This window comes from Rosa chinensis, chromosome 1, assembly GCF_002994745.2.
Source record: "Rosa chinensis cultivar Old Blush chromosome 1, RchiOBHm-V2, whole genome shotgun sequence".
NCBI classification, from domain to species: domain Eukaryota; kingdom Viridiplantae; phylum Streptophyta; class Magnoliopsida; order Rosales; family Rosaceae; genus Rosa; species Rosa chinensis.
Window position 1 is genome coordinate 26,435,191 of NC_037088.1, and position 8,919 is coordinate 26,444,109.

General features: G+C 33.0%; 1 pseudogene; it reads right to left on the minus strand.

Moving 5' to 3' along the window:
- Positions 1–212: 212 nt before the first annotated feature.
- On the minus strand, positions 213–2,738 carry LOC112181388 (annotated as a pseudogene).
- Positions 2,739–8,919: the final 6,181 nt, after the last annotated feature.

An 8,919-nucleotide genomic window follows, 5' to 3' on the forward strand; every position in this document is an offset into this window, starting at 1 on the left:
GTGAATCCATTTTCAAGCATATCAAGAAATGGCAAATTGTGTTGAAACTATCATAGTTCACAAAGAAATGAACCAAACAAATCTTATTTCTCATACTTTTGAGACATTGTATCTGCATATCAAGACAGCAATCCAAGGAAAATTTAGTGGTATTCATACATTAAAACAAACTAATAATGTTTTTATGCAATCAAATTTATAGAGAAGTTTCATGGCCCTTACATCCACATATTGACAAATATAAATTCACTTAATTTGCATCTGCACTCAAATTGATCTCTGTAGTTTCTGTCATTCTTGATGCACGTGTAGTACTTAAATTGTCCTCAACATCATCTACTGGCATTTGCTGTGGATATAAGAAAGGCTTTGGAGGTATTTGGAGGCTCTCAATTTCTCCTTCAAGCATTTCTACCACTTTGCTCATTGAAGGGCGTTCAATAGGCTTCATTTGTATGCACCACAATGCCACTATGATCATCTTCTTTATGATTTTCATTTCATCTTCAGTGGCATCTCCTATTTCGATCTCCTTCCCTTGATTCAATTGATCAGAAACCCATGTAGGAAAGTACATTTGGCTAAATTCGCTTGAATGATCTATGGCTGCATTCAAGTTCTTCCTTCTACCAGCCATTTCCAACATTAACATTCCAAAACTATATACATCCCGCTTTGTTTGATACACCTCCAAAGTTTTTGTAGAATAACTCTGGAGCCATGTATCCTATGGTTCCTCTTGCTGCAGTCAAAGACACAATGCTGTTGTCCAATGGGTATAGCCTTGCTAATCCAAAATCAGAAACCTTGGCAGTAAAATTCTCATCAAGAAGAATGTTGTGAGGCTTGAGGTCAAAATGCAAAATTGGCATGTCGCATCCTTGATGGAGATATTGGATTCCACGAGCCACTCCAACTGCAATCTCAAATATTTTCTCACAGCTTAAGGAGATATCACCTTGCTGAGAAAAAATGTACTTGTCAAGAGAGTCATTTGACATGAAATCATAAACAAGTGCACGGTTTGAACGGTCAACACAAAAGCCTATAAGTCGCACCACATTAACATGGTGAATCCTTCCGAGAGTAGCAACCTCATTGATAAAATCTTGCCCATTAGTTTTGGAGTTACTTAAAATCTTGATGGCCACAAGGCGACCACTGCGGAGTTTTGCCTTGTACACGGTGCCAAAGCCTCCTTCACCCAATTTGTCCTTGAATCCGCTAGCCATCTTTTTGATTTCTGAGTAAGAGTACCTTACTGGCATGAGATTACTGTTACTCTCCAGAAAGTCTTCTATATTGTCATACATTGAGAAGTGCCTCCTTCGCCATTTGTATATTAGTAATGCAGTTATAAATGGAAGGCCAAATGACAGTTTCACTGCTTGGTACATTCCTGTGTGGTTCAGAAAATGTACTCTATGAGAAGGATATTTAGTGATTGCTGCAACAATATTGACATCTTCCTTGGTAAATATTATTTCTTTTCAAATCCATTGTCAAAGAATCATCAATTTTTATTAAGTGGTTCACGAAAATTAAATACTTAATTTTTCATGTGTTCTTACCGCTGTAAACGGCCACACAGATCTTAAGCTGCTGGTAAACCCTATCGCCGTAGAAATTAGGACCCAGATCAAATGGCGCTGCAATAGAGGTGAAAAAATTCATCACGCAATGACTGAGGTAGTTAGATAAAGATAAATTGAAATAAAGTTTGACAAAAGTTTATATTATAAGCCACTCTACTCACCGAATTTATGGACTAATGATCTGATGATCCCCACGAACCAAGTGTCTAAACAGAAGAAAGCAATGACATTAGCTTACTCAATTTGTCAAAAATTATAGTTCAATATAAGTATAACCATCTTCAGTACATTTAATACAACATTTGTTTTATTTTATTATGTCAGTTTAAGAGAAAAATATAAACAGCTACTCATTAGGAAGTCTAAATCTGTGCATGTTACGGTTCTCCAAATCATGCAGCTTTGTTTGCATTTATAGTTCTTCCTTAAATTTGCAATTTTTTTTTCTTTTTTTGCAAAGAAACTGAGAACTTATAACCTAAAAAATGGCCAACCAACAAACAAAAGGAAAGAAAGACCACAAGGCCCAAACCAGGATTGTGGTCTCCAAACCAGGCATGCCCGAATAAACACAACCCAAGCCACACAGTAGCTAAGAGAAAACACCACAGACGACGGCGCCACCGCGATGAAGCTGCAGAAACTTGAATGAAACATTTCGAAGCCATATCCGGTAAATTTGAGGGGTGCCGGACACTGTCCCGACGAACACCCAAAGGGCTTAGTGCAAGAGATAAGAAATCGCAGATCACCTCCAGAACGGAGAATCTCTTCCACCGCCAACGAAGCTCTAAAACTAGAGAAAAAGAAAACGGAGATGATCCACAAAGGGATCTAAAGGACATTTACCGAAAAGGGCAGACAATCCGATGTTGCATTTGTGGGTATTGACCCATGTACACTAGCCGTTAAACCCCGCTTAAACCATAAACCGTTCCAGCGATAACCAAAGAATGAAACGGATCTGAGAGAAAGACTAGATCTGGCATCCCTACGTTTTGAAGAAGAAAACAAGAAAACAGGAAAGATATAAAAAAAAAAGAGGCATAAAACCTAAGATTTGGGACAAGCCCAAGCAAAAACCATACATAAGGAGAGTGGAGAAAGCACCGCCGACATTCAAACCTGCGGAGGAGAAAAAACCTGGGACGAAGGAAAGAGAGAAAACCAAGTTGTATTACAAAATTTAGCTAGTTTCTTTCTTGATTAATTGTTAAAAAAAAAAAAAATATTCTTTGCTTCACTTCTATATGTAATAGCAAATAATTTCATTTATAAAAGGCAAATTAATTAACTTCATTGTGCGCGGGACAACAGTAATTAATTTTCTGACAAACATTCATTTAAACTATAAAACTCTGATCCAACACTCTTTTAATAAAATGGATATTTCCCATTTGCCCCAGTACGAGCGAAAGTTGCCCGGTTACACAACTCTTTGCTGTGAAAAGACATCGATGTCCTTATCTTTTTGAGGAATTCCTTGCTTGTCTCAAGCTGAATGTTATTTTGGCTTTTTCTTGCCTCTTGCCTCTTGGATGGCTGCTTCGTTTCTTCTTGCCAGTTGCTGAGAAAACTATGTTGAGCTGTTCATCTTGATCTTCTTGCTTGAGAAATGAACTTCTTGAAAAGTGTAAAGCTATATCTTCATGCTTGAATCTTATCTTCTATTGATGTAGTGAGATGATCGTCAAGCTTCCATCATGTTTTCAATGTTGTGGAGTTCTTCATCATCGAGATTATCCCAATAATCAGCATCACTTTCTCGCACTTGTTGGCTCTCCTACTCTTCTTTATACAATAAATCATACACTTCTTTAGTGGTTGTGCTCATATCAACAGTGTACAGCTCTCCTGGTCGTGGTACTCCATCCAGGTGTTCTCTGGTGTAGATATTTAAAGCATTGGCTTGGTGGATTAATTGCAGATTTGTATCATCAAAGAAATCATCTACTACAAGCTGGGCTGCACGAAATTTGTGAATATCCTCCACTGTTGGTGCCACATCAATTGTTGGTAAAGGAGGTGGCTCTATATAATTACGAAGTGATATGATGACTAGGTGTCTGGCTTTATCATGATATAGACTGGTTCTACGGGGATATGAAGGAATGCTAATTATTTCTAATCGGATAGTACTATAACCTAATCCTATACTTCCCCATTGCTTAAGATAATGAGATATGGCATACTTAGGGTGATAGGAGAATGACTCTATATGATGTTCATTTTGGACATAAAGACTTTTTAACACTCCATGTTCCATTAGAAAACCTGGAGTGACTCTAACTCTACGATTATCATGCTCAATGTACATTTCACCAAAGTCTCTCATATTAATAGTAGCTAATAGAATATAAAATCGTGCTTTTTCTTCAGGGTGAGAAAATGTATCATGACAAATGACTCCTATACCAGGTTGAGGATGAGATATAAGATTAAAGAGACAATTCTGGATAGCTACTTGAAGGGAAAGATGCTTATCATGCTGTAACTTGAAGATTTTATCTTTACAATCATGAGGTAAATACGAAAACCTTTCTTTTGCTAGGGCTTGTAAAAAGTAGGGATTTTTTGTTTCTCTTTCTAACAGAGATGCAGGCCAACTACTTTCTTCTTCTTGCTTAATAAACTCAACTGTTTTCTGATAATTTATATTCAGTGTACGAAAATGATCAACTACTGTATCATGCTCATTTTGCAAATTATAATACAATGCATTCAAATTATCATGCTGTGCTTTAAGGTGATTATATTGTGTCTGAAGTCTAGCATATTGTGCTCTTGACTTAGGATACTCTTCTTGATATCTAGCAAGATCACAATTATTGGCTGAAAATTCCTGCTCAAGTGCTCTAATTAATTTTTCTTGACCTCTTCTCATGTCCATAGCATTTATTCTAATATTCCAAAAATTATCTAATAGAACTTGTTGTCTAGTCGATAATGATGCTGTACTTTTATATCTAAAGAGTGGATTTCTAATTTCTTGCACAGTGTAGCCATTAAAGTTGTAACTAATATTTGCTGATCTTGCTGTCATGCTTAGTGTATTACCACTTTGAGGTGGCACACCACTTTCTGCTCTTTGAGTACTAGAAGATGAAGGCCTGAAAAAGTCCATACCTGTCAAAGAAGAAGCCGAGATAAGATATCTGCAAGTGTATTATCAGCTCCTTTTATATGCTCAAATTGTGGCCTAAATCCATTTCCTGTAATACAATCTATAAAATTGACCCATCTTCTAGCTGCTTGTTTATTAGTAGTGATTTTATTATAATGAGAAACAATATTTTGACAATCAGTTCTAATTGTAAATATTTCATTATGTAAGAATAAAGAAAATGCTTCTAAAGAATTAATTATGCCTAATATTTCTAAATCTGTGGCTGGTAATCGAGATTGTATGTCACTAAATTTACCTGATGCATATCTACAAATTTGCTCATCAGACTTTGGTAATTCTTTAAACTTTTTCTGATATAAAATTCCTGCCCAACCTAATGCTGATGCATCTGTTTCTACTATTTTGTAACTACTATCTAATGGTAGTGCTAAAGGTTTAAGTTGTGTAATTTCTTGTTTAATTTGTTGAACTAACTTAATATCTTCTGTATTAAAGTATTTCTGACCTGTTTTGCTAGTCTTACTATGTAAAACTGCTATTTTTCTTCCTAAATCTGGGATGAAACTTCTAGCATAATTTAATAATCCTAAAAATGCTTGTAACTGCTTTTTATCCTCTAATCGATCTGGAAATTCTGTAACCTTCTTAGCTATATGTTCCTGCAATTGAATAGTTCCTGACTTAATATATATTCCTAAAAACTCTATATCTTGTTTTTCTAAGTCTATTTTATTTTTACTAATAATGATACCATTATCTATAAACTCTTGCAAGATTATTTCTAAGTGTTTTCTATGTTCATTTCTATTTTTGCTGTGTATAAGTATATCATCTACATATACACTACAAAAACTATCATACTTCTTCAAAAGTTGATCCATTTTTCTTTGAAAAATAGAAGGTGCATTTTTCAATCCAAATGGCATGACTAACCATTCAAAGTGTCCTTCTGGACAAGTGAAGGCTGTCCATTCTATTGATTCTTCAGCTAATCTAATTTGCCAAAAACCTGATTTACAATCAAATTTACTAAAGTATTTACTCTCTTGAATCTTATTTATTAACTCATCTTTATTAGGTAATTTATAACTATCTTCATAAGTATTGTCATTGAGTCTCCTATAATTATAAACTATTCTAGCTTTACCTCTTTTTAGTTCGGAATGCTTTCGAACTACAAAGGCTGCTGACCTATGTCTAGATTTAGAAGGTCTAATTACTTTAAGGTTTAATAACTCTTTTATTTGCTGCTCAAATTCTTGTTTATCCAATAAATTACAAGGCATATCTGCTGTTTTAATAGTTAAATCTGGGTTAATTATATCTAATTTTGCTAAAATCTTATTTTTATTCCAATGTAGTTGGGGATCTTCTCCTATGATTCGAGTATGTTCTGCTAATTGTAATAATTCTTCTAATGTTTTAGGTCTACCTATTTGTTTCAGTTCTACTAGAGCTACTTCTCCTATGTTTGGATACTCAAGTTCAAAGATTGATTCATCATATTCTATACTATTCTGCTCATCGACATTGTTATCTAGATTTTCTTCTTCTCTAAAGCTATTTTCTCTTGACTCTTCTATGCTAATGCTATTATAAGCTTCTATCAAATTACTTTGATCAGTTGTAGTTATACCTTTCTTAAAGAAAGTTATATCCGGAGGTATATACAAAAATCCTTGTAAGCTTTTAAGAAAGTTTAATCCTAAGATAAATTGATAAGATCCTACAGGTGATATAAATGTTAAAGGTAAGGTAAATAATTGTCTTTCTATCTTTATAGGTATATTAGTCATACAATGTGTTAAGTATACAGTTCTAGTATCGAATTGTGATACTCTAACTGGTTTAACTAGTTTTTGCCTAAATTGTGTTGGTACTAACTCTTCCTTTATGACACTCTTAGTGCTACCTGTATCTATCATACCTACTGTTTGAATCTTATGTTCTTTAGATAGTTCTAACTCACAATTAATAGTTATTAAAGAACTAGTTTTCTGATTTTCTCCAATGTTTTGCATATTAATTTCTTCGTCCTCTATTGAATTTAGCTCTAATGTTTCATTAGTATAACAAGGTTTACAAAATATTATCTTGCTTGTATAATATTTTTCAGCTACTACTTTCTTACATTTACTACATTCTTGAGGCCAACCTAAATTAACATATTGAAATTCTTCTTGTTCTTCCTCAAACATACATATATTTTCATCTAGTTCACTATCTGAATTATTAGAGTAATCTGACTCTAATTCTGATTCGGATAACATATCTATGCTATTTATGCTATAAATGCTTTCACTATCACTTAAGTTGTCTAAGCTATATATTGACTCTAAGTCTTCATCTTCTTCTAATTTAAATTGCTCAATTAATTGTACTTTTTCTCTAGGTTGTTTTCCTAACTTAGGACATTTAGGTCTAATGTGTCCTACCTCACCACAAAAATAACATTTACAAGTACTCTTATCTTTTGGTGCTTTGTATTTTCTAATCCAAGGTTTATTGGTTCTTTTCCTAAAGTGCTTAGGAATGTATTTTCTCTTCCTAAAGGTTCTTGAAGGTTGTATGTCAAAGGTCTTATGTTGCTTATATGATCTATACTTCTTCCTATAGCTCTTTCTATATGGTCTAATTTTCTTATTATACTTATCTTTTCTATGACAACCATATTGCTTAGGTAAATCTATGTTCTTACAGCTCATGTAAAATTGTTTTCTAATTTGTCTCTTTGCTTTTAATTGTCTACATTCTTCTCTTAATATATCATACACATGTTGTGTTCTAGGTCCTATTGCTATATCATCTTTTCTAGGGTGGTTTTGCCATTCTCTCCATATTTTTTCTCCTATTGGTCCTTTAATTTTAGTCATATATGTATTTAATAAATTTATGTCATTAATCCTACCTGTTCTTCCTAAATATTTAAAGAAATCTGTAGTATATTCTCCTATGTATTGCAAATCACAAATTTGTAATTGCTCTAAATTTCTTATTGCTCTAATTTGTTCTTGTTCGTTTCTACCATCTAACCTATTATGATCTAAAAACTCATACTTAATAAGTTTAACAAAAGTATCTATATTAAAAGTTTCTTTTGCTGCTTGATGTTGTTGTGGATTTTTTACTTTCCATGCTTGAAAGAAATCAAATACCATTCCATCTAAAGTATGTTCAAAATAATCTAACATATCAGTTGTATTACTAAAATCTAACATGATTGCTGCATGTACACATCCTTTCTCCCATCTTTCTATTGTTTTTTCCCAATCTTGTGGGTCTACATGATCTATGTTTAATATATTTCCTGCTAAGTTTACATGTTCTATTCCTGAATAAGGTATTCTATTTCTTCTAGGTCTAGTTTCTTCATAATCATAAGTTCTACTATTTTCTGCATAATGTTCTCTAGTTGGTCTTATATTTTGTTGATCGGTTCTACCTACTCTTGGTTCAGTATGGATTCCTGAAGTTCCTGTTGAACTAGTTTCTTCTACAGGCATACATTCTACTTCTATTAACATATTGTTATATTCTTTTTCTCCTAAAATATGTTCTAATCCTATTTTTAATATTAATTGCTTCAGTTCCTCATCATTTAGTCTATGTAATCCTAATTCATAAGTTTTATATTTTTCTAAGTATTGTTCTTCACTCAAATTATCTATGTCTTCTATTAATTTATCTACTATGTTATCAAAATTATGTTCAATCATATTGATTTCTAAATTATCAAAAGCCATATTAATTTCTGCTTCACTTTCTAAGTCGTCTACATTTTCTATTTGTCTATAATTGCTAAACCTTACTGATGCTTCTCCTAAGTGATTTTCAAAAATTTGTGCTTTATCAGGTTGTTTATTTTTTGATCCATGTAAATTAGGTAATAACCATTGAGTTCCTTCTAAAAAACTATTATCTACTGGTTTTGCTTCTATCATATTAACATGTTTACTTCCAAAAGTTTGTACTAAGTTTTGGAATTCAACATTAAACTTATAGTTAAATTTGTCTGACACTTTTCCTACATACATTAAACTAACACTTAAGTTTTTAAAATCGCCTTTCATATTATAATTTTTTGTTCTAATGCTTACCTTAATATATTTACTAAATTCTTTAATATTCATTACATAATTTGGAATGCAACCTATAATTGCTAAGTTTGTGCTAAGGTCTACTTCAGCTGTTGCTATG